This window comes from Neovison vison, chromosome 1 (assembly GCF_020171115.1).
Source record: "Neovison vison isolate M4711 chromosome 1, ASM_NN_V1, whole genome shotgun sequence".
NCBI classification, from domain to species: domain Eukaryota; kingdom Metazoa; phylum Chordata; class Mammalia; order Carnivora; family Mustelidae; genus Neogale; species Neogale vison.
This window is the reverse complement of record NC_058091.1, coordinates 32084386-32103857: the sequence shown is the minus strand read 5'-3', so window position 1 is coordinate 32103857 and position 19472 is coordinate 32084386. Positions and strand designations below refer to the sequence as shown.

General features: G+C 39.4%; 1 protein-coding gene across 1 annotated transcript in view; it reads right to left on the bottom strand.

Moving 5' to 3' along the window:
- The window catches only part of FBXL4 (F-box and leucine rich repeat protein 4), a 79196-nt gene extending 75317 nt beyond the window's left edge, over window positions 1–3879 (bottom strand). Inside the window, exon 1 of the mRNA XM_044245251.1 lies at window positions 3768–3879. The gene's annotated coding sequence lies outside the window, so the exon portion shown is untranslated. The remainder of the gene's footprint in view (window positions 1–3767) is intronic.
- Window positions 3880–19472: the final 15593 nt, after the last annotated feature.

Here is a 19472-nt window from a genome sequence, read left to right as displayed (position 1 = left end):
AGTTCCCAGAAAAAGCATTAAAGGAATGCACTAAGAAAAAAATATACTATCAAATGGTGTACCAAGTCACTAGTAGCCACTACATGTAAAGAGCTATTACAAACCAGTAAGACAAAGAGAAACACTTCAGCAGAAAACTAAGTAGATGATGAACATGGAAGTTACAAAAGATGCAAATGACCTTAATTTACAGATATTTAACTCCATCAATAAACAAAGAAGATGCAAAACTAAAACAGTAAAAAAAAAAAAAAAAACCAGCATTTTTCATCCTTAAAATTACTAAAATGTAAAAAATGACTGTATCACCTCGATATAATTCTTCACAGGTCTCTCATGTTTCTGCATGTCTTGTAAGTGGGGCACTGATAGCCTTTGTTCCAGACTATCTTTTCAAGGAGGTCTATATTTAGCAAACATCAATGGTAGATAAAGTGAGGTTTCCCTTTGGAGGGGAGGGCAGGTTTGTTTATTATCCAGCATAATAAATATAATGCCTCTCCCTAGGACAAAGTTTAGGTGAGTATATTTGCAGCCCATTATGGAAGATTTGGGTTCCCTAAACTCAGGGTTCCTGTCCTGTAATGAATCTACTGTGTGCTTGAGTCATCCCATCCTTACCGCATCACCCAGCAGAAAGTGGGGTTCAAGGAAGCAGCACAAGAAAATGAGGATACTCTGGCTACTGTCGTTGCTGTGCCTTGCCTCTGGCCCTGGAGTCTCATGTCTTTTGCCAGTATACATGAAACTGTTGCCTTGCTAGTAGGGTAAAATCTCAAGATCTTTGACAATCCATGGCAATGATACGGCAGCAGCAGCATTCTTACAGTGTATAAATTGACTCTTCCAATACCTTTTCAAGAGCAAGATGGCACAACCTATCATAATTTAAAATGTAGGTAGCCTTTGACCTAGCAATTGCTTGTCTAAGCATTTACACCGAGGAAATAAACAAATGTGCTAAAATACACGTACAAAATGAATAACAGAAATAAATTTCTATTCTGTAACAGAAATAAATTTGAAATAGCTTAAATTTCTATTCTGCAATAGAAATAAATCTGAAACCGCTTAAATATCAACAGGGAATCAGTTAAATAAATTTTAGGTTATTTCTCACTGAAATACCAGAAAGACTTTCAAAAGATAATATTACATGTGCTGTCACAGAAAGATGTTCATCAATTATTACTAACTGGAAGTTACAGAAAATTCTATATAGTACACTGCCATTTATGAAGCAAATATACACTGATATACACTGATACACATGTATTTTTAGTGTCTGGAAGAACAAATGATTAATGATGATCCCTGGGAAATGGTGTTATAGACCAGGTGGGCATATAACACTTTCATTTTCTCCTTTAGCTACTTCTGTATTACTTGAAAATTTTTTTGAAGAATGTACATATCTTTTTTATAATCTAATAAAGTTTCTAAGCATCTATAATGGCAGCACTTGAAAATTCATTACATTTAAGACATCCAGTTGCAATGGTAAAGTAGAAATGGACAAGGGGCTGTCCTGGGTTTCACTTCTATGGGCACTTAGAAACAAGGTACAGAAAGTCCTGAGTCATAGTTGAGGAAAAACACACTACACTTACTAATAACACAATCCAAAGTTAAAGGGTGTGCAGATTTTGAACAGCTGCTTTTCTATGTACAACTCTGAGGAGCAACTCTACATGGCAGGTTCTGAGGTACCAAGAGAAGGGATTTATTTAGCAATGGTTAATGAATCAATGCACCATGAAATAGGTTAGCTAGAAAAAATAATAATTTCAAGAATAGACAAGAAACTTCAAAGGGGTAGGAGGAGGCGAGTGGTAAGGACACCTGGGTGGCTTAGTCGGTTGAGCATTCTACTCTTGATTTTGGCGCAGGTCATGATCTCAGGGTTTGGGGACAGAAGCCCTGCTCTGCAGGTTCGGCTCTGTGCTCACTGCAGAGTCTGCTTAAACCTTCTCTCTCCTCCTCCCTCCGCCCCTCCCCACTGCTCAAATTCTCTCTAAATAAATAAATAAATAAATGAAATCTTTTAAGATAAATAGAAAGATAGAAGGGGGTAAGGAAATCAATTTACCCCCAGTAAGTGGGGTTTAGTGGTCTATGACATACCAGACACTGTTTGAATCAACAGACATTCAACACATTATAAAGCTCGAGTAAGAAAAGCAGCATGGTATCAGCACAAGAAGCCAGAGATCACTGACGAGCAGTTCAGAAAACGTCCTTACCATACACAAGAATCAGGACCTTGGATAAAGAGTATTGCTATCGGTAGGGAAAAACAGAATCCAACAAATGATGATGGGATCAGTGGCTAATAATTTGGGGTGGGGGGAAGCACCTAACTTCATTTCTCACACTAAAATATACTTGAGGTAGGTTAAAGACTTTTGGATGAAGACTAAGATCATTAAAAGCACCAAAAGAAAACAGGTGGATATATATTACAGTTCATGTGGCAAAAAGTCTGAGAGGACATCAAAGTTAGCTGCACAAAGTTAAGACAGAATGTTGATCACAGGAAAACCACGATGATGAGGCAGTAGTTAACAATATTTTAAAATGCCATGTACACAGTTCTGCAAGTGCATTTACTCGATCACAGCATTATAAAGAAGAAATTAACCATTTTCCATAGAGATGACCTCTCCGATTTTCAAGTCAGTAACAGAAGAGAAGTGCAGGATATTGCAGGAGTCAGAAAAGCCAAAATTTGAGACAGTCTAAAAAGCTGATACTCAAAAGAGATATGAAAAGAAGGGTCCAATTCAATGAGCAGTTAGAGAGTGCCTACCACAGAGTGATGCACGTTGCTGCGAGGAAGACAAGTGTGCTCTTTCCCCAGTAACTGAGTATCGAATAAAGAACTGTTGGATAGTTGATGTATTAAGAAAACCTCCCTTTACTTAACCAACAGGTATAATATATAGTACAGAACTACAGAGGCATCAAGAGAGCTTTTTAAGGATAAAATGTGCCTGAAACCAAGGACTGCACACCAGGAAGCAGTAAAGGCAGCTTGTGTCCTCAAACGAATTGGAACAAACAAGATCACCACACATGGTGTTGAACCCTCCAGGGCAAAAGGCCAACGCCTCTACCTGACTACGGGTTTATATCACCTTGACTTTCTATTTATTCGTATCTTTCGATGAGTGACTGCATCCCGAGGCTATGTGGCAATAAACCTTTGGGAACCATCTAGACAATCCAAAACCACTCCCACTGTAAGCATGTTGACAAGGAGGCCAAGGGGATGGTCACCATCGACACTACACTCTAAGGGCACCCTTAAACACAGAGGCTAAGGTTGCTGCCGGTATCCTGTTGCAGTACTGAAGACATGGGCCTGGTCAGTTAAACACCAACGATGCCAGGGGAAACCAAGGCGACACGCACAGGAGCAACAAGTACACAGGCGGGCAGGTGGCCGACGCGGGACTGCGGGGTCAGCACGGCCGGCTGACAGCGCGATGTAAACAACGCCGGGCAGGGTGGACGCCGGGACAACGCTTCACGCCGTGCAGAGTGGGGCAGAGAAGCAGCACCCAAGCCACGTAAGCCGCTCGCAGGTGCCCAGCAAGCTCCGAAAGCGCGGCGCGGGCTTCGGGGGGAGGGGCGACCGGTGGGGAACCTCCGCCCCGCGCCCAGGCTCCCCCAAGCACGGCGCTCCGCCCCGACCCGGCCCCGCCCCAGCGCCGAAGGAGGAAGACGGAGACCCGCAGGAGGAAAAAGTAAAGGAAGGGCCGTACCCTGCAGGGTCCGGGAGAGGTGCACGCCGTGGGGTTCACCACCGACCCAGGCGGCACCGGGAGACGCCAGCGCGGGGGCGGCTCCCAGAGTCCCGCGCTGCGGCGCGCCTGCGGCGAGGCCGGCCCAGCGCGACCCGGAAGGAACACGCAAAGACCGCGAGGAGGGGCGGGGCCGAGCCAGAGGAGAGGCGGGGCCAGAGGGGAGGCGGAGCGCCGCTCCCGCCGGAGTCTGGCGCGGCGTCTGGGCCGCCCTCTCCTAGGCGAAGGGGAGGAGCTTCCTGCTGACTTCCCAGCCCCAGTCGTGCCCTACAAATTGCCCAGTTACTGCCCAGCGGGCAGTGGTTGAAATCCACTGCGGGAGTAATCCGTTCCTCGCACCAGCCTGCCATCTGTAGCGTAGTCCTGCTAGGGCTTTTGCTGTCCAGAGTTGGTGGGTCAGGTAATGTATAGGGATTATGGGTGATAAGGTCCTCAGAGCAAAAGTGGAAAATAAATTCTAGGTGCTCTAGAGGCGTAATTCACGGAGTTTGCAAACGTCTTCTGCCCCAGATACAAAGCCGTCCTGCAAACTCATGTCCCTCACGTATGGAAACCGTGACCATGATCCCTCATGAAACAGATGCTCTTACGTCTCCCTTACTCAGTTACTTTTATTTATTTTCAGTAGATACAATATCAACTTTTTAAAGTTTGCATTATACTGATCTCATTACAAGATTGCTAATGAAATGGAAAAAACATTGAATAATGAAGAGACGTTAACACACTACTTGTTATTTAGTTGCCCCTAAAGAGGAAAATAATAAAAAATATTTATAAATTATATATATGAACTGAACTGATACATGATGTGCAATAAAAATGGTATGCAAAACTAGATACTTATAAAAAAGAATGTAATGTGCAGCATAAATTGCATGCAAAACTGGACATTTTAAAGCAGTTTGGTTGTTGGTTTTTTTTTTTTCTTTCAAGATTCTTTTTAAGATTAATAATTTGAGAGACCGAGAGAGAGAGAGAGAGAGAAAGAGAGCACAAGTGGAGGGGTAAGGGTCAGAGGGAAAGGGAGAAGCAGGCTCTCCACTGAGCAGGGAGCCTGATCCGGGGCTGGATCGCAGGATTCTGGGATCATGACCCGAATGGAAGACAGATGTTTGACCCACTGAGCCACCCAGGCATCTCCAAAACTGGACATTTTAAAAAGGACTTGAAGCTTAATCCTCAATTTCCCTTGAGAGTGGGCACCTTAGTGAGTTGCTTCCAGAGAACGTGGAAGGGAGGAAAAAGTAGCTTTATTGTGGAGAAACCTGGTAAACACTACATTGGCCAGATAAAAGTTAACACCATCAGTGACAAACCAAGTTGGTAGCATGCGTCCTGATAATGGTGTGATGAGAAAGACACTTCATAATTTTCTTTCTCAAAACCCATAAACCCAGACTGACCTTGAGACAACATTAGAAAACCCGGAAAAACCTACAAAATACCTGAACAAACTGTCTAGCTAATGGAAAAAATATAACAAAACAAATAAAGAAAAACTGAGAAATTGTCACAGACCTGATGTGAACTTGGGTATTAGGACCACTAAATGTAACATGGTATTTTGAATGGGATCCTCAAATGTGAAGTGGATGTTAGTGGGAAAACTAGTGACATAGGAATGGATTTTAGTTAGCAGTGATATACTAATGTTGGTGTCTATTACAATATATGATGTTAACAAATAAGGGGCAAATGGATGAGTGGTATATAGAACCTTCTGTACCACCACTGTGACTTTTCTGCAAATCCCAAGTCTATTCTAAAATCAAAAGTGAATTACAACTAAATTAATTTATTAATGCGTAAATAAAACCTGCTGTTATGATGGCCTGCTTTTATGAGTTGATGCCTTTAGGGCACTGAGACCCAGGCTAACTAAAAAAAATTTTTCTCATTTCTAATTTTTGAAATAAATAATTTTGAAATAATTTTTTTCTTAAGGTATAAATATAGTCAGAAAAGAACACAAAATATGAATGTAGAGTTTGATGAAAAGTAAACACACCCATGTATTTACCACTTAGATCAAAACATAGATAATTACTAGCACTCAGAAGCCCCACACTTACTTTCTTAAAACTCTATCTTTCACTCCCCACCAAAGGTAACCATTTCCTGACTTCTAATACCAGAGTGGTTCTTGCTTTTACATAGTTGGATTCATACATTACAGTCTGGCTTCTTTCTCTCAACATTAGGTCTGTGAGAGCTGTTCATGCTGTTGAGTGTAGTGGTAGTTTCCAGAGTTTCTAATGTATAAATACACTGTAACTTATTTATTCTACTCCTGATGGACACTAACTAAGCTGTTTTTTGTTTTGATTATTATAGACAATGCTGTTAAGAACATTCTTGTTCATATGTTTTGTTGTATATCTTTTGAATGCCTCCCTCCATACCTTTTCATCTCCTTGGTGAATAGATAAAATAGTTGAGATATAGCAGTTGGTGCTATTATTTATTTTGTTTAGTGTTTTGGTTTAGTTTTTTTTTAAAGATACTTAAAAGTGCTTCTTGGAAAGTGTGTAAGGTTTTTTTTTAATTTTTAATTTTTTATAAACATATAATATATTTTTATCCCCAAGGGTACAGGTCTGTGAATCACCAGGTTCACACAGAAAGTGTGTAAGTTTATATTTAAGGAAAGGGAAAGACTAGGGCAAAGTTCCATTTCTGTGACTAGACTGAATTTTGGTCATCATTCCTCAATCTACCCTCCCTCCAACCTTCTCATCTCAAGTGTCATAGCATTGCCATGCTTCATTTACTGAGCAGAAGAGCCAAGTGGGGCCAAGGAAAAAGAGCGATACTTATCAGTTAGTGATGGTGCTGATTTAATGGGTGAACTAATGCCTAGTTATTAAATGGAATGTTGTTTGGAGCTGAATAGCATCCCACGCTGTAACAGCGCTATTACAAATAAAGAAAGTCCCAACAAAGCTTAATTGTGCATAAAGAACCAGCTCAGCAAGCTGGTTATGATCCATTCTATGTTCGCTTCAAAAGTTACAATGTTCTACTCAGATGGGGAGGCGGACAAAGAAGGACCAGGTTCAAAACTCTTCTTTGTCTCTAACTCTTAAAACACTCACCATTATACCCTCCACTGTTTTCAAGTGATTTGTCTTTATCTTAAAATGAAATGTGTACCAATTATAAACTTTCAGTCATATGCATGACAATAAGACACTATATTGGAGGCGAAGCTAGTGTATGCTCTTTACACGGCAGAGAGGACCAAAAATGTTTTCACCATGATAGGTTTCCTATCATTGGCTCCCAAGTAAAGTCTTCTGTCAAGTCAAGATCTCTCAGAAAATGCAACTCTGTACCTTTTCTGCACAACTCAGCCAAAATAATTTACCTCATTGTGAGATCTTAAGTTAACTAGTTTGTTGAAAAGTGGCTTACCATCAACAATTTTAGTCCAAGGGGGCGCCTGGGTGGCTCAGTAGATTAAGCCACTGCCTTCGGCTCAGGTCATGATCTCAGGGTCCTGGGATTGAGCCCCACATCGGGCTCTTTGATCAGCGGGGAGCCTGCTTCTCTCTCTCTCTCTCTGCCTGTCTCTCTGCCTACTTGTGATCTCTCTCTGTGAAATAAATAAATAAAATATTTTTTAAAAAATAATTTTAGTCCAAGGTTTTTAATATCCCAGTGGCCGAGGAGCATGAATAAGAGCCAATAGGAGTGATCTCTTGGTACACTTTTTTGAACCTCTTAGGGTCTATAACACGTTTTATTTTAATATTAATCTACCACGATATTCACCTAGAAACAGTCACAGCCCTATGAAACAAAAATAACATTTCTAAGCCAAAAGTCCACCCCAAATTCATGTAATCCCAACGCCTGTATTACTGATGGAGAAACTAAGGCTCGGAGAGATTGACTTCTCCAAATCATACTGTCAGACTCTCAATGACACCTGGTTCTCTGGCTTTACATCCAGAGGGTTCTTTTTTTAAAAAAATATCACATTACTTTCTGATTTAACAGAAACTTAGCTAGTCCTATTACCATAACCTTGAAGTACCCTGAATACAGTAGAAAAAAATCGAACTTGGGAGTAGGAAGACCTGTCTATCCAGCTCTGCTATGTAAGTAACTCTGTGATCTTGGATAAGTTACAACTTCTCTGAGCTTGTTCTCCCTTCCGTGAAATGTGCCTAACTCATAGGCACTGGAGGGATTTAAAAGAGAGCATATATGTGAAAGCACTTTGTGAGCTATAAAGTAGTATGCAAATGAATGAATATTATTAATATTTATTAAAACATGTGAAAGATAAGAAATTGAATCTTTCCAGCACAAAATTTCAGAATAGAACTTTCACATTCATTCTAGTCTATTCCTTTCAATTGTCACCAGAGGAGAGAAAAGCCTGGAAAGACTGGGTAATTTTTCCAAAGACTTAGGGCAAGTTGCTGGCAAACCAGGACTTGAATTAGGTCTCCCAATTTGCAGTTTCAATGAACTTCTATTATGTTTGATAAGTGAATACTAACTACAAATCAGCAACTTGGTTTAAAATAATCTGATAAAATTTTAGACTGTACACAGGCTTAGAAAGGATATCTTGAAATACTTTTAAAAGTATTTTTAAGATATATTTAAAAATAAAAACTTTTCAAACTCACAATGTCTGTGCTGTTTTGTCTTGTATTATTCCTCTTCCTGTAGCTTGGATCATTTACTTATTCCTTTTCTTATAGCTTGGATCATAACTAAGCTTTAATAAAACATTGCCTGTGGGGGCACCTGGGTGGCTCAGTCGGTTAAGCCTCTGCTTTCCACTCAGGACCCTGAGGTCCTGGGATTGAGCCCCACATTGAGCCCCACATTGGGCTCTCTGCTCATCAGGGAGCCTGCTTCCTCCTCTCTCTCTGCCTACCTCTCTGCCTACTTGTGATCTCTGTCAAATAAGTAAATAAAATCTTTAAAAATAAATAAATAAAATAAATAAAACATCGCCTGTGGTTGGGGCCTGGTGGGTCAGACAGTTAAGCATCTTTGACTCAGGTCATTAACCAAGGCTTCTGGGATCCAGATCTGAGTTGGACGCCCTGCTTGGCGGGGAGTCTGCTTCTCTCTCTCTCTCTCTCTCTCTGGCCCTCCCCCTGCTTGCTATCCTCACTCTCTCTCTCTCCCTCTTTCTTTTTCTCTCAAATAAATAAATAGATAAATCTTAAAAAAAAAAAAAAACACATATACACACACATTGTCGGTAGTTGAAAATAATGTAGGAGAAAGACCACCTAGATACAAAGGACAAAACAGACCTCTTCCTGAAGTAACTCCCTGCCCATGCTCCTAGGAGGATGGAAAACACAGCCACAAAAATGACGCTCATGGGCAGGGCCTCAAGTAAAGCCAATTGAGGCTACAATCTCTTTTCTTCTTACTTTTTCTTTTTTTAAGTGAAGATGTTTTTGAAAGAGTTCTTCTGTATGTGTGTAAGATAGAACCCTGTGGTCTATTCACAGAGTGACATGGCAGTCAATAGGAAAAAAGCAAAGGTTTTCTGTCAATACAGGTAAAACAAATACTTGAGAGTTTCCACATTAATGTTCCATATAATTCAGTCCTTTGTGAAGATTTGAGGGGACAGGGTCATCCAGATAAACACTCATCATTCACCCATTTATTTGTGCCCTTAACAACAGTGAACGTCCCTTCCCCACTGTAATATAGTCTGTGTATTTAAAACAAAGAATGAAAATACCATTTTCCAGGTAGCCCAAATCCTTTGGAATGCAAACAAGTGCATCCTATTTTTGTTATTGAGCCATAAATATGTTCCCCATCTAGTTAATATGAGTAATCAAGTGTATATAGAAAATACAAATGACTCAAGAATTATATATTAAGTATAATTTAAAATGAAATCTTTACAATTGCTGAAACTTTATTGTAAAGCATCCCCAAACCAGTACCCTTTGCTGATGCGCTTCTTTCATCCAGCATTTCTGCATCTCCCATGGGTGTTATGTGAAAGAGCAAAGGTAATCTGGCAGAAAGTTCTCAAAAAGTACAGCTTTAAATATCATTCTTTAAAGAGCACCTGAGGCTCAGTTGGTTAAATGGGCTCCCTTCTCAGTGGGGAGTCTACTTTCCCTCTGCCAGTCCCCCACTCCTGCTCATGCTCTCTCTCTCTCTCTCTCAAATAAATAAATCTTAAATATATATATATATATATATATATATATATATATAATTTTTGAGATACTCCAACTGTTTGGGGTTTCTTGGTTCTATTCCTCAGTCCCTTACTGGGAAAAATTCCTCTATTTCAAAGTCATTTAAAAAAGAAACAGAAAATAAATTTACTAATGACTTGCCTCTCCCAGCCCCCACATTATAAATTGGTAGAAAGTTCCCAAAATTTTGAGAAGAAATTGACTTTTCTTCAATACGTTCTCAGAATGTTACTGAAGATAAAGCTCTCTATTATATACTCTCCTCTAGCTACTTTTTTCCTTGCTTATCATTTCAGCCTTTAATGGCAAGAGATTTGATTGCTTTCGAGTAGGGGTCTTTTCTTCCAAATCAAATGACTCATAGAGCAAGTCACTAAGAGAGGAGGGTGAGCAGCCAGGATGGCCTGCTGGCAGTGTTCCTCCTTCCGCCCGCCTCCTGGCCTCCTGCCCCCTGGGAACGCCTCTGGCTGCCAAGACAGCACAAACAACTTGGAGATGGGCCAGACAAGATTTAACGATGGTCAGTTGGGATCGATCTTTTATGGAACTGGGCACTTTATTTACTATTTACTAAGTAGATTGCTATTCATATATTGTTGGACTAGCTTATGGGATGAGATGTCTTGAGCTAATTTCATATTTGTATGTCCTATTTCCCTAATAGTGAATATTTTTCCATAGCCTTTAGTGCAGCTGGAAAACAAGTTTAATGCAATCACTCAGAAGTACCTCTTTAGAGAACAAACACAAGTGTTTGAGATTCAGATGAGTCTATGTAATCTACTTTCTTTGAAGGTCATATGTTGAAATTGGAAGGAGCCACCTTAATATTTCTATGGGCAATATTAGTATTTTATTCTTCCACTAATAACTGATGTTCATTTAGACTGAGAGTTGGAGTTCACATACAAATTGTGCTTGGTGTTTTTTTCTATTCCAGTTTTGTCTGTGCCTCCAACTACAGACAGAATCCAAGCAGGCATTCTTTTATATGGAATACCTGACAAATACAATTTAGGTAAAAATGGTAGAAGTTCTATAGGCCAATACTTCTAAAACTTTAATGTGCAATGGACTATTTCTCAGCCATGAGAAAGGAAGATATTTTTTCATTTGTGACAACATGAAAGGGCTTCGAGCACATTATGCTTAGTGAGATGAGTCAAACAGAGAAAGACAAGTACTGTATAATCTCACTTATATATGGAATTCTTAAAAAGTTAAACCTGTAGGGGATAAAAATATCAAATATTGTTACCAGGGAATGGAGTGGGGAGGTTTCAAATGCTGGTGTTCAAGGATACAAACTTGTAACAGGTAGTAAAGAAACCATAGAGATCTAATGCACAGTATCATGAATATAGATAGTAATGTTATACCATAACTATATAATGGGATAAATTTTGCTACATTGACCATCATATTACAATATATAAATGAGCCAAAGCAACACATTGAACACCTTAAACTCACACAATGTTACATGTCCAATTTATCCAATAAAAAAAAACCTTTAATGTGCCTATGAATCTTCTGGGAATCATGTTAAAATGTAATTCTCATTATAGGTGAAGCCCGAGTTCTGAACGAATCACAAGCTCCGAGATGATCCAGATGCTGCTGAACCCTGCAATCCACTTCCGGTAGAAAGCTCTAGGCCATTTCCCTGCGGAGTACTGTATCTCAACGTGAGGGCTTACCGTGAGCAGGTACTCATGTTACAAAGCAATACCTCAATGTCAATGGTGACTTGAATAAAGTAAATGGATAGAATCTTGTTGAACATTCGTGTTGACTACTTTTGATGGCTTTAGATTTCCTTCAGAATAAGGAAAAATAATGTATATTCCCTTTCTGTTTTACTGATAGGGCAGATATAAGAGAAAAATCTACAACGTGTTGGCCTAAATGGGTATCTCTTAAGTCTCAGGAGACTGTAGCAAACCCATCTTGCAAGGTAATTGAGAAAGCCAGCAGCCAATATTAGAATAGTTTGGGGGATAAAATTCTGGCATATACCAACGCTGCATGAGCTTGGCCAGTTTCACTTTCTGTACGTCAAAGTTCTCCACCAGTGGTGTCACGTCTCCAGCTGGTGTTCCGCTCCATTCTGGCTTTGTTTTCACCCAGTTCAAGTGCAGCAGGGAAATGAGGGCATAAGAAAAACATCAGATTTGTTATTCACAGCAACAGCTCCAAGCCCAGACAGCTCCAAAGTAAATCTGAGCAAGGTCTTGCTGTGACTTTGTGACCAAAGACTTAATGTTCTCATACCATTAGTGGGCTCTGGCACTTTATCAAACCTGTGATATTGACTAACTACCAGTAATTGCTGATTTATGGGCAAAGTTTTCTCAGCCTTGTTTTCTTCAGGACTCTAATATACCTTCCTCTTCTGGAAACATGTTGAATCAGTCAGTTCACGTTCTCTGTGAGCTTTGTTGTTGACATATCTAAATAGAGGACATCTTGCCCTTTTACCTATTGCTGTTGAGATGACTTTGTAGGACTTAACTTCCCTTATCTCTTTTTTTTTTAATTATTATTTATTTATTTTCAGAAAAACAGTATTCATTATTTTTTCACCACACCCAGTGCTCCATGCAAGCTGTGCCCTCTATAATACCCACCACCTGGTACCCCAACCTCCCACCCCCCCGCCACTTCAAACCCCTCAGATTGTTTTTCAGAGTCCATTATTTCTTAAGAAAAAAATCCACACTTCTATGCATCAGGGAAGGCAATTAACAGAGTACAGCATGTGGGAAATAAACTTTATTGTTCTATACATTTTTAAAGCTCTTTACTTAAGCAGGAGAAGACAATGATATAACTACAAGGATTTCTAAAGAAAATCCTTATCTGAACCTAGTCCCAGATAGCAAATGGGTTTCACTTCCAGTGTCATAGGACATGGCACAGGAATGAGGGCAGATGCGCTTTTATCGTCTAATCCAGAATTAGTATCAACCCTAACTTCTAGTCCATGCTTCCCTTCCCTATTTTTTTTTTCTTTTTCTATCTTTCTTTCTTTGTTATCTGGCACTCTCTACCTAGATACAAGTACCAACCAAACCTCAAAATTAGAGCCAACGAAGAATTAGGGTCATGTCAAGAGCCTAAAACAACTCTGTCAATGTTGCCTCCCTTTCAGACTTCTTCTCCTACCCATTCCATTATTAACCAGCACCTGGGGCTCCCCAGAACCATCTCCACGGCAGGCTGTTTCCTTTACCATTTCCAAAGGAGTCCGTGTCGCTATGGGTGCTTTGTGCCTGAAGGATCATGTTACAGCAAACTTGGAACCATGCTATGAAATGTTTATGACTAAGCCACAGCTCACAATAGTTGCACACATAGAAAAATCTCTGGCTTCCAGTTAATTCCTTTTCTAGAATCAAAAACTCCTATCAGTTGCCTCCTTCAGTGCTTTTTCCACTTCCTTATTCATCACATACAGCACTGGGAGGGAGGCAGATGTTGGTGAGACCAACCGAGACCTTATCATATCTTGGAGGTGTCCAAGTATAGAAATATATTTTGCCCTGTTTATTTCTAGCTTCAGGAGAGCGCTAATTGCAGCCAAGATGTCTAGAGCTCATTTAGATTTCTCTCTGGTAGTGTGACCTTGGCTGAGTTACTTCACCTTTTTGATATTTTGTCAAGTATGGATAATGGCATCTTCTCTTAAATGTGGTTAATCAAAGAAGATATGCAAAAGAACTTTGCTTTCTCCACAGGAAAGGTTCTAGTCTATATAAATACAAGGAATTATTAAGATACTGATATTTTCAGGCTAAGTTAAGTGTGATTGAATTTTACACCATTAAATGTGCATGTTCAGTGATTTCTTTATTGGTAGGCTGATTCTTAGTATGTTAATGAAGACCTATGTATAGTTTTCTTGATTAACTCATGGCTCAGGACTTGTTACTTCAAACACCAAACAAGATTCAGAGTTTTGAGGCATTGCATCCAATATCTCAATTATTCATCTTAAGAATTAGTGTAAAATTAGCACAGATCCCTGTTCATATGGAAATAGATGGGTATGTTAAATGGAATGCTGTAGCTGGAAAAAGTCTTGCATAATGAAAGGATTAATATTAATATCTTTGAATGGAAGAAGTATATCACATTATTAGTAAGAAATAATTCATTCAGGTACTTGTCATCTAAACAATTATTTTATGTAGTTTATCTCACTTCCAAAGTTCAAGCTATTCAATCCATCGAGGAAATATTTTAAAATGGAAATATGCAAGCACATTTTTAACTTAAAGTAAAAGCTATGTTAAACACTGAAATTTCTTCCTTGTTTCTTCTCCTCATATTTTCTATCACTTCTCATGTTCAGATTTTCACATCAGTCACTGTAGGGTTTAATTCTTAATCAGAACTGGATAATTAGGGTACACTTCCACTAACTATACAGATAAAATACTAGGTATATATGATAGTTTGCCATCACTAAAATCTCATAGTTCTTTCAGGTAAGTCTCTCAGAGTCTTATCTGAGTTTATGTACAAAAATAAACCCAAGGGCGGGGCGCCTGGGTGGCTCAGTTGGTTAAGCGACTGCCTTTGGCTCAGGTCACGATCCTGAAATCCCAGGTTCGAGTCCCGCATGGGTCTGCCTGCTAGGCAGGGAGTCTGCTTCTCCCTCTGACCCTTCCCCTTCTCATGCTCTCTCTCTCTCTCATTCTCTCTCTCTCTCAAATAATAAAATCTTTAAAAATAAATAAATAAATAAACCCAAGGATGCCTGGGTTGCTCAGTCTTTAAGTGGCTACCTTCGGCTTGGGTCATGATCCCAGGTTCCTGGGATCAAGGCCGCATCAGGCTCCCTGCTCAGCGGGAAGATGGCTTCTCCCTATCCCACTCCCCCTGCTTGTGTCCCCTCTCTCTCTGTCTCTCTGTCAAATAAATAAATAAAATCTTAAAAAAAAAAAAGTAAACCCAAATTGTGACAACAATAATTTATGGAAATGCTAAAGGAAATGAAATACCAATGTACATCACATGCACATATCTATAACATATATTTACATTATATATATAATGTATAATGTCTAAATGTACACACATGCACACACCCTAGACTCAAGTTGAGGCTCTAATCAGTTTTAAGTTTCTGAAGCTTTTCACTATTATAATATGCTTTATTCTAATATTTTGCCATTCCTTTTCATGTAGAAATTAACTCAATAATTTCATATTGAGAATCTGTTAGGTGAAAGGCACTTTGCTAAATGTGTGGAGGAAATAAAAACTAACAAGAACCTCATGATGTAGGTGTACAAACCCCTGTATACAAATATTTTAATCAGAAGAGGACAGCTCAAAAGCATTTTAAACAAAATTCTGTGTGAACATAAAGTTGGACAAAATTGTCACTATGCATGGCTGCATGAAGGAGTTGGCATGTTTAACTGAGCTAAAAAGATAACAATTCGAGGGATTTCCAGGCAAAGGCACAACATGAAAAAAAGCTTGTGGGGGGTGGAGGGAGGAGGCAGGAAGTGTTTTGGGATTGGTGATGAGAGAGAGTGGCAAAGAGTATCGAAGTATCTCCTACTTCTTTTCTACCCAGAGTACTTTGTGATAATCTTACCTCTTTTTCAACCAAAAAAATTGGTTTTGAATACAGATTGATATGTGAAGAAATTCTAAAGCAGAAAGTGATTTCCCAGGGAAACATACACAAGAATTTCACTGCTTTGAATTGCCAAAGACAACTGAGGATGGCGTAAACTAACATTGTAAACATTTATGGGGGTCTAGGGAGTACCCAAAAGGAAAAAAGAACCATCTGATAATACAATGTTGGCAACCATGTGACAGGCCCGGTGCACAGACAAGATGGACGGCAAAGCCCAAGAGTCCACTGGCTGAGAGTCTGTCAGCTGAGACACAGGTCTGGGCACCAAGAATCACTTCATAGTCCAGGTGAGGTCCCATGGTAAAGGGGACTGGGAGTCTGGGAAGACATCAAGCAAATAATCCTGAAATGGATGGTTGGTTTCTTCAACCATTTCTAACTCAGAATTCTGGGAAAGAACCCCTAAACATACTACTTATTTACATATTTACCCAAAGGGCCTATTCCACTTACTATGACATAGAACAAATTATTCTAAAACCTCAAGAAGAAAAATAGCTATTATGTTCACAGATTCTGTGGGTCAGGTTTTTGACAACATAGTGACGTCGCCTTGCCTCTGCTGTATACTGTCAGGCCTCAGCTGGAAGGCTTGAAGACGGAGGCCTGGATCATCAGAGGGCTCATTCTCTTGCATACTATGCAGTTAACACCGGCTGTTGGCTGGAGAGTTCCTCTTCAATTGTGCTTCTGATTCTGATCTCCCGACAAAAAAACCTTGTTTGACTTCATCACAATATGGTGGCAGAGTTCAATGACAAGCATCCTAAGAGACAGAGCCACATGTGGCCACATGTCCCTTCTGTGCCCTTGCTTTGCAAGTCATATAGCATCACTTCTGTCCTCTTTTACCTGTGGAAGGGTTGTCAAGCTCCTGCCCAAATTCAAGGTGAGAAAACAGAGACATTGCCTCTTGGGAGGAGGAAAAGCAAAGTTCTGAAGAGTGTGTCAAACCAGAAATACCACCATAGCCATATTTGGAAAATACAACCTGTCACAGGGCCCTAGAGAGCTCATAGGACAAATACTGTTGCCCCCTCTTGCCCTCTCCTATATCTTCTGTAACTATTGTGGTTTCTTAAATGAAGGGAGAGGCAGAGGATTAACAAGAAGTCTGGATTCGGCTTAGGAGAATTATTAATAAAGTTTATTATGGGTTTTCACAATTCGAACTCAACATAGATTAATAATTTCAGAGCATGGGAAAGATAAATGTATTTGAAGAGGTGGCTTGGGATAAATCATTGAGAACTTTAAATGCTACTCTGAGAATTTAGGTTTTATGCCGGACTTGGGACTTTGTTTTGTGGCCACGGAGAAATGGCTGCACAGAAATGGTTTCTTTGGCTGCGTCATGAGTGACATAATCATTTAGGAAAATGACACATTCTTAAAGCCCTGGGCAGGATGGCAAGACATTAGAAACTGAGAGAAAACAGAAGTTCTCTCTCTCTCTCTTTTTTTAAATTCAAGTATAATTAACTTACAGTGTTATAATAGTTTCTGGTGTATGATACAGTGATTCAAGAACTCTATACATTACTCAGTGCTCACCCTGGTAAGTGTACTCTTAACCCTCTGCATCTGTTTCACCCATCCCCCCACCCACCTCCCTTCTGACAACCACCAGCTTGTTCTCTATATTTAAGAGTCTGTTTTTAGATCTCTTTATTCTTTACCCGTTTGTTTCATTTCTTAAATTCCACATATGAAATCATATGGTATTTTTCTTCCTCTGTCTTATTTCACTTATTATACTCTCCAGAGCCATCCATATTGTTGCAAGTGGAAGATTTCATTCTTTTTGTAGCTGAGTAATATTCCATTTTGTATACATACTAGAGCTTCTTTATCCAGTTATCTGTGGACGGACACTTGGTTTGCTTCCATACCTTGGCTAAATAATGCTGCAATAAACATAGGGGTACATATATCTTTTCAAATTTGTGTTTTTGTTTCCTTTGAGTAAATACCCAGTAATGGAATTATGGGAACATATGGTAATTCTATTTTTGATTTTCTGAAGGCTGCATGGGCTTGTCTTCCCACCACCAGTTCATAAAGGTTCTTTTTTCTCCCCATCCTTACCAACACATGTTGTTTCTTGTGTTTTTGATTTTAGCCATTCTGAAAGGTGTGAAGTGATACCTCATTGTGGTTTTGATTTGCACTTTCCTGGTGATGAGTGATATTGAACAACTTGTCATGTGTCTGTCTGCCATCTATATGTCTTTTTTGGAAAAACTGGACAGCTACATGCGAAAGAATGACCCCTCTCTTACACCATATACAAACTGGACCACTCTTTTATACCATATGCAAAAAATACCTCAAAATGGATAAAGACCTAAATGTGAGACCTGAAACCATAAAATTCCTAGAAGAAAACTTAAGCAATAATTTATTTGACATAAGCCATAGAAACATTTTTCTAGATATGTGTCCTCTGGCAAGGCAAACAAAAGCAAAATTAAACCATCAGGACCACACCAAAATAAAAGAGAAATTCTCTTAACTGACCTCTTCTTAACAGAAATGCCGCATTCATCCCAGCTCTAATGTTGTCTCCAAAATCCATGGACTGATTTGCGGGACATCCTGGATGTTGAGCCAGTAAGACACATCCCAACCCTCTCTTGTATTCCTGCTCCTTCCAGATGAGTTGTTTGCTTACCAATAGTCAGAATGTTTGTTTCCAAATGTGTTTATGAGCTTTAGTTGCAATTGCATAATTTAAGGAATATTTTAAGACAAAAGTAATGATAAGTGGAAAATGAAAGAGAGTTGATGTTTCTGTGAAAACTGAACTACCTGCCTTGGGAAAGACTAAAAAAAGGTATAATAATTGTTGTAGAATTAAGGGTGTGTAAAGCAAAGGTAAAAGACTGGGGGGAAAATGAAAATCTGGAAAGATTCTATAGTGAGTCTTGTACTTTCAGAGGAGACAACACAGTGTAGCACAGTGGTTAAGAACCCATAGAGCAAAATTTAATGAAACCACTTCCAATTCTACCATTGCTATCTATGTGACTTTGGGTAATTTAATTAACCTTTGCATGCCTCCATTTCCTTATCTATAAAAATAGAGTTAGTCATCGTACCTACCTCATAGTTTGTATGAGGATTAATAGAGTTAAAATTAATAAAGCGCATAAAAGAGTACCTGCTACATAGAAAGTATTTAAGAAGACTATTATTAATTATTCATTATTATTATAGTTTTTTTTAAGATTTTATTTATTTATTTGACAGATACAGAACACAAGTAGGCAGAAAGGCAAGCAGAGAGAGAGAGAGAGAGAGAGAGAGAGGAGGAAGCAGGCTCCCTGCTGAGAAGAGAGCCTGATGTGGGGCTTGATCCCAGAACTCTGGAATCATGGCCCGAGTCGAAGGCAGAGGCTTTAACCCACTGAGCCACCCAGGTGCCCCACTGTGGATATAGTTTTTAGAAGAAGGACAATATGTAGGGGCTCCTGGGGAACTCAGTCATTTAAGTGTCTGCCTTCAGCTCAGGTCATAGTCCCGGGATCCTGGATCAAGCCTTGTGTCTGGTTCCCGGCTCAGTGGAGAGTCTTCTTCTCCCTCTGTCTGTCTCCCTACTTCTGCTCTTTCTCTCTTTCTTTCTCTCTCTCTCTCTCTCATAAATAAATAAAATCTATTTTAAATTTTTTTTAAAAAAGGAAGAAGAATGCAGAACACCAAAAAGTGGATCAATTTAGGAAAATGCTCTGGCTACATTAAAAAATGAATGCATGAATATACCATAAGTTCACAAGGTGTATGTGTATCATTATTTTT